This window comes from Tyto alba, unplaced genomic scaffold (assembly GCF_018691265.1).
Source record: "Tyto alba isolate M040663 unplaced genomic scaffold, T.alba_DEE_v4.0 Super-Scaffold_23, whole genome shotgun sequence".
NCBI lineage: Eukaryota > Metazoa > Chordata > Aves > Strigiformes > Tytonidae > Tyto > Tyto alba.
This window is the reverse complement of record NW_024881297.1, coordinates 8623791-8631324: the sequence shown is the minus strand read 5'-3', so window position 1 is coordinate 8631324 and position 7534 is coordinate 8623791.

Here is a 7534-nt window from a genome sequence, read left to right as displayed (position 1 = left end):
TCCTGTTCTGCAAACATATGGGACAGTTTTTGAAGTCAATGAATTACCATTTACATGCACAACCTTTCAAGAATGTAACTTTGGACTCTAACCTCTCTAAGTTTAGGACTAAGTCCCTTCAGTGTACATGTAGCACTTAACCCACTGTAATTACAGAAAGAATTAAGGAAGGGATAAAATTGAGTACTTCAGGCACAGTTTCCTTCTCCTTACATCTACAGGACCAAAGAGTTATACTGCATTTAAAATCTCCCATCTCTGAGATTTGAGGAAGTTCATCATGAAAATAGGATTCAGACTCCTTCAGCTCTCTGAGAATGTTTGATTTAGAATTAAACACTAGCATCTGACTTTGCTACAATGAAAAAAAGAATCAGAATTATTACTTTTGTTCCAAACTCAGGCCTCAGCAAATATATTGATAACTCTGAAACAGCTCAAGGTTATTTTGTGCCTAGAGCCATACTTGTTCTTTTGTCAGCAGCTAGCTTCTCATGATCTCCTGTGCTCCTCAGCTAGAACTATAACAGAGTTATTCCTAACTGAGCCACAACTGACCTTGAAATTATTTAGCTTAAGATTTTGACTTCTCAAGAATTAATTGTTGGCTGCACTTGATAATGTCTATGCAAATACTTCAATTCTGTCTTATTTCCAGATCTTTACAAAGTAGCACAGACCACTACCCCTTCTGGAAGAAACATGACTGGTTTTGCAGTAAACTGTTCACTTTCTAGCCTGTACACACCACCAGGACCTGAGAAACTCATCAGATTTCCTCCACTTACCTCTCATGATTTCTTTATTTATTGATAAATCAGATTCTTTTCCTCCTCCCAGACCTGTCACGATGAGTGATCCTAAAGGAAACAGTAAAATAAGAAGTCACGAAGTAGCAATAGTCTCAATCTAAGTTATCTGTAGAGAAGAAATGGGATATTCACAATGTTACTGCCAATAATTAAGCCCCAAGGCAACACTTTATTATTTTATTAAGGCCAAAAGTTCAATTTGGCAAAGTTCCAGCACAAGCTTGGATCATGCTGGCTTTAGTAGTTGAGAGACATCATTCTGCTCTAATGTAAATGGTTTTTCTGGCAGCAAGTAGACAAATGCATAGATTTCCTGTCAAAGATACAATGGCTACCAAAACATGTATGACGGATACAGTTCTATGAAATATTCCTTTAATCTTCACATGCTCTTTCCGTATCTGATTTCCTTTTAGAAATTAGAGCAAGACTCTTATCAAATTAAAGACAAGTGACTGTTTTCTCTTTTCTGTACAGGATCTGACCTCACTGACTGAAATTCATTTTGTATTGTCCTTATGAACAGGCAAAATAATTTTGCTAAAGTTAACTAAAATCTTTGCTTGCAATTAGGAGCAAAACAGCAGCATGCCATTCTCCAGTAAATCTGATAACACACACAAAACTCTTCACACCATAATTACTAGAGCAGTCACACAAACCTAGAATGCCAGGATTGGGTTTGGTCCCTCAGCTCCAAAACAACACTTATTTTTAGATGCAAGAATTCTCTAACAAAAGTTACTAGACCTCTAAGCTGGAACCAGCCTCCAGTGATGCGCACAGAGCATATATTAGCACAAAAAGGTTGAAATCACTCCAAGGGGATACAACGCAGTCTCACCCTGTAGCTGGCTAGGTGACAGACCTTTAAATAATGCTATAAAACTCTCATCAGCAATTTCTGCAACCCTTCTTGATTTTGCCCATCATTGTACTGGTATAGTACAAAACAGGAAAAGGCTCTGACACTTTACAAAGTCTATTGCTGGGAACAGCACCATGAGCTAGGACTTCCACAACCAAGTATCAACAAGGGTTAAGGCCCACAGACAGGCTTCCGAAACAAGATATGTACCAGTCATGGTTTGAGCTCAGGACAACTGAGCACCATGCAGCTGCTCACTCCCTCTTCACCCCCAGCGCTGAGAGGAGAAAATCAGCAGAAGCTCAGGATTCAAGAAGGACAGGAAGGGATAAATCACCCATTACAATTATGGGCAAAAGACAGACTCATTAGGGGAAGAAAAAAAGAACATGAATTTATTACAGATGCTAACAACAACAACACTTAACAGAACAGGACAATGAGAAGCATTGCTACATCTTGAGAACACCTTCCCCCCACCCCTCCCTTCTTCCCGGGCTCAGCTCTGCTCCCTATATCTCTACCTCCTCCCCCCCAGCGGCACAGGGGCAGGGAATGTGGGTGCAGCCAGTGCTGACACTTCTTCCATCTTTGGGGGGTGCAGCTTCTGGAACTTCTTTGCCCTGATCCAACATGGTCTCCCTCTCACAGGAGACAGTCCTCCACAAACTGTCTCTGACTTGAGTCTATCCCATGGGGCTGCAGCATTTCCCTAGCTGCTCTGGCATGGGACATAAACTTTCTCCAACTTCAGTCCCTCGCACAGGCCGCAGCCCTTCCTGAGCTGCTCTGGCATGGAACATGCCTGCATGCTGCAATCCTCCCAGTGCCGAACTACAACAGCAGGCACTGCTTCTTCCCACAGGGTCCCGGCTGCCTTCGGGCACAGACACCTTCACTGTCCATGTGGGGCCCCCCACAGGCCATAAATCAGTGTCTGCTTCACCGCAGACCTTCGTGGGTGGCTGGGGGGGGCAACTTGCCATCTCACTGCAGAATACAGGGGAGTCTCTGCTCCAGCACACCTCTCCCCCCTTTCTTCCTCTATTCCTCCACTGACCTTGGTGCTCACAAAGATGTTGCAACTCCTCTTCCCAGATCCCTTCTTAAATGTGTAACTGCAGAGGTGCAGCTGATTGGCTCTGCCTTGGTATAGAGGTGGGCCTGGCTTGGAGCCAGGGAAGCTCCAAGAAGCTTCTTACAGGGGACTATCACTGTAGACCCCTCCCCTGATACCAAAAAACCCCACCACTCGCTGAAACCCAGGACAGCAACTACAGACATGACCATACTCACCCTAGATATAACAACACATATTAGCAACTGTACCTTGCTTCATCTCTCAAATAATAAAATTTTAATTCTTATAAGAATATAGGTTACCTTCAGCCCTTGCTCATGCAGAAAGAGGCTCACTGCACCATTTTTTTCCTTAAATACTTCACCTTCTTCAGGTGAAGAAGAAAGTGAAAGATTACATTTGTCTTTCTTGCAGTGTCGAGAAAACTTCTGATCAACAGCTCATTCCCCTCTTTCTTTCCTTCTGTTGTTACCAAGTAGTGAGTCTCCGCCTTGGAGTAGAAATTAATCCCTAAATACATGACTTCACACTTTGACTTCTACATTTCATTCCACTTCTCCAGTCTTCAAGGTATTTCTATAAAGCATCATCGTCCTCTGATGTATTAATTACACTTTTCAAAATTCTCAAGAGGGTTACAGGATTTCTCCAGAAAGTAAACCTAAGAGGTAAAATTCCTATTTCTACTGAAATTAATTACGGTTTAAATTAAAATTCATAGATCCAATAAAAGTTAGGAGCTTTTTTTACAAATAACTTTTTTCTTATAGGCAGTTCTTTGCTATGCCTCTATCTGCCATTGGCCATAATCACCAATTTTACTCTCTGTACCACAAGGCTAGTAATTTTGCTACCTTTTCTCTTCCTAATATGCCACTCTGATCTCAAATTTGATTAACGTAATTAAATAAATTTTTTAGAGCAAAATTGTTTCCAAATGGTACTACATATATTGCTTCTTTTTTGGATGTGAGAGAGGTTTGTGTGCTTAAAAGTTTGTCCTTTTTCTAACAGCTGTATTAAAACAGCTCTGATGCAAGGTGTTACCTCACCTTTTCTTACAGCCTGGTGACATTATGAAAAGATGTCATTTGCACACTCTCCCTTTTCTCACAAAAAATCAGTCCTTGGATGAAAACGCCCCTGAAGCCAGTGAAGTCAATTGTGACACTGGAACAAAGCAGCTGGGAAAATGATTATTCATTTCAATCTCTGCAGCCTGCTTCTTCATAGGCCTAAAATGTTGATGCTCTTGACATATAGCTACACTGTACAATGGCTTTGTTCTCAAAGCTAGCTAAATACACTACCCTACCTTCCTGCCCTATACCATTTGTGGAGGTGACGGGTGATACTCAACTAAGATTATTCCCCAGATCAAATTTGCACAGATACTCATAACAGCACAAACAAGGGCAGCAACCCCAGATGGGTGGAAAAAAACATCTAGCAACAACACTGTGAGACAATTCTATGTAGTTGACTTTGTTTCAGTAACCACCATATTATAAAACTACTTTTTTTTTTTTTAATTCTTTGAGCAGTTTGTTTCAAAACACATATTGCTTCATTGTTGTTTTCATCTGTAGTTTCCATATTTCATCAGGTGTGGGTCACTGGTGAACTTTAGGCCTCTTTGCCGAAGTAGCTATCTCAGAAAACACAATTTTTCATTTTTAAGTATGTTGGTAATTGACTATAAAAAAATAACTGTTGGCAGTGATCTTTGAAAGTTTTATTTTAATCTTTCCCTTATTAATTATTTAGCCTCTTAATAACATCAGGGGTTTTATTCAAGATCCTACATTTTTTTCTATTTTTAAGACTTCTATTTTTCATACTTCTAAGTAAGACAACAGATGAAATGGTCCATTTAATCCTGGATCATGAATTGTTCAGCAGACTTATAGCAACTATCCAGATTGACATTTCTATTGAAAATACTGAATTTTTATGTCTTGTATTGAAACAGCAACAGATGGAATTAAGATTATTGATGATTATACAAAAATGATGATAGGGTTAACTGCAAAAAGGTAGTACATATGTTTTAAAAACACCAATGAGTTCTATCTAAATGAACTAGGGAAAAAAAGTGAGTAAAAGAGGTGTTTCTTTGTAAATCATGACCTTTTCCTCTTTAAATTATCCATTTTATTGTTTTTTACAGATAAAATTATGCCGAGGTCCTAATATTAGAATAAGTAACTTGTAATTAATTCATATTAAGCATAGCAAGCAGTTTTGTTGACTCCCATATATAAAATGACATTAATATTTTTTTGAATTATAGAATCTGAATTGTTTGATTGGTAAGCGCAATACAATAATTTACCAGTAGAAAATAAACTTCTCAGGTGTTACAGAATATATAATCTGATAACAGACAAATGCTTTCCTCTTCTATACAAATAATAATTTATTTCTAATTTTATCCAGTTACAGTGGTATTAGATAGTCAGAATTTCTCTGATACACCTTCTTGGTTTATCATATGCAAAGCCTAAATGAGTCATACAAATTAATGTAGCCATCTTAAACAGCTAGCAAAAACAAAATTCACAAATATCTTGCAATGCAGGTTCATTAATGAAGAAGTACAATTTTCAGCCTTTCTAATGCCTCCTCCATTTTAGGCTTTCAGCTGTATCCTTTAAGCTTTGATTTGGAAACTACCTTTTCAAAGCAATGCTGAATCACACCTGGAGAATTTGATGAGAAAGAGAACCTGAAAACTTTTATATAATCCACCAGTAAAGGCACTGGGAATTGGGCATTTTTTTATATCATAGACACATATACTCAATTTATTTAATGTGACAATCTCTAATCAAATTTGAATGGGTGAGGGTTGTGACCTCATGTCATTCAGTAATCAGTGATAACTAGAAAGTGACTTTTACTGGCATGCAGAAAGACTGAGATCTCAGCTGCCTTCAGGAGGAGCCTGTTGGGACGGTATCCTAGCTCTTCCAAGACGGTCACTGTATCACAAAAGCTAGGTTTATGGAAAGTATTTACTTCTTTTAAGAATATTTTACAACTTCATTCATGCTGCTCTGGATGGAGGCAGCATCCTACTCTTCTCATCCATTCCCCCCATAAGGGACAGCAAAGTGGGACAAAAGTGATTCTGCTGAATAGCAGCAAAGTGCTAGAGAAGTTCTGCAAGAAGATGCTAATCCGGAAGAAAAAATAACTGGATATTAAGAAAAATGTTCCCTTGAGCAAACTACTGGCTGATATGAAATGTCACCGATGAAGAGCCTTTAAAACCAGGACCTTGCTGGGAATGGTTTTGGTATATTCGAGTCTTCATTGGAGCACCAAATTGAAATAGAACATACTGTGAAGATCTTTCCATCTATACCTTTTTGCGTTTCAGGTTCAACATTGCTTTTATAAGGCTTTTATTCAAATTGTTTTTACTAGTTTCAGAACTCTTAAATGAGTGGTCAGAAATAATACACTTAAAGATAAATTTAAGGATAAAGGAATCCTTTGGGAAGTATAAGAAGTCATTTAACGAGTAACTGAACCTCTGTATGGTATTTTCATCTAGTCTATTGAAACCGGTGAATAATTCTGAGGTCTTTTGCATACACTTTTACAATGTCTTATCACATATACTGGATTCAGACATTTACCTAACTATGATACATTAAGATGTACTAAGATAATTCAATATTCAATGAGCCTCAGACTCATATTCCCACTAATTAACAAGCATTAATGTGAAAAGAACATGCAGCACAAGGAGATTATGCCTGACTGAAGGCTTAAGCATCTTTCTTATACCACCTATGCCAATGTATTTATTTGTATGCTTTATTTCTGTATAGTTGTTTATATTAATATCTGCCATTTTAAAAGCAATACTATATTCTCCATGACACCCATGGAGAAACTATTGAGTGGATGAAAAGAACACAGTTGAAGAGAAGGTTGTTGTTTCCAGTCTGACTTCTCTGCTACTCAGGCAAGTTGCTTAAACTTTTAGTTTCCCGTTTTATGTATCTATGAAGTAGGGCACAGCATCTCACAGGGATGCTGAAAGGTTGTGTTGTATAAATATTTTAAAAGCATTTTAACATTCTTGGTTGAAAACAAATCATTACAAATAACCATTTCACTGTTTAAATACTCAAATTTGCTATCTGATGATATGAGTAAACATTTTGTTATTGAATTATTCAAAAAATGTTTTTCACATAATAAATCTTGAGCCAAGAGACCTCAAGTTTATGGTGTTCTTTTTTCTTCTTTAGCAACATTACATATTATAATTTTCAAAGTAAAATCAATGAGCTAAATGCAAATGTCAGATACATAAATGTTCTTCCAAAACTACCCACTGTAAACTCTGAGCCTGAACTGAATTCTTCCTACCAACCCACTAAATATGCTGAATAACTTGAATTCTAATTAGAAAGGTAAGGAGTTCAGGTAACAGAAGAAGATACATTGTATCTGATAGTAAAGATTTCTTGGTTTCCTTTTAGACTTTTCTTACAGAGGTTGCTTGTTACAAAAACAAACAAACAAACCCCACAACCAAACAAACAAAAAAATCCCAAACAAACCAAATGAAGCAAAACAAAACCAAAATACAAACCACATAAGAAGTCTTCTAGATGCAGGAAGAGATTTAAGCCAAGAATTTGTTATGCCTGCCACAATAAAGAGAAGAAAAAAAGGCATAGCAAAGACAGGAGGGAGAACTGATTAATTAGATGGACATGAAAACTGGAAGCTCTTATTTTCAAATAGGAA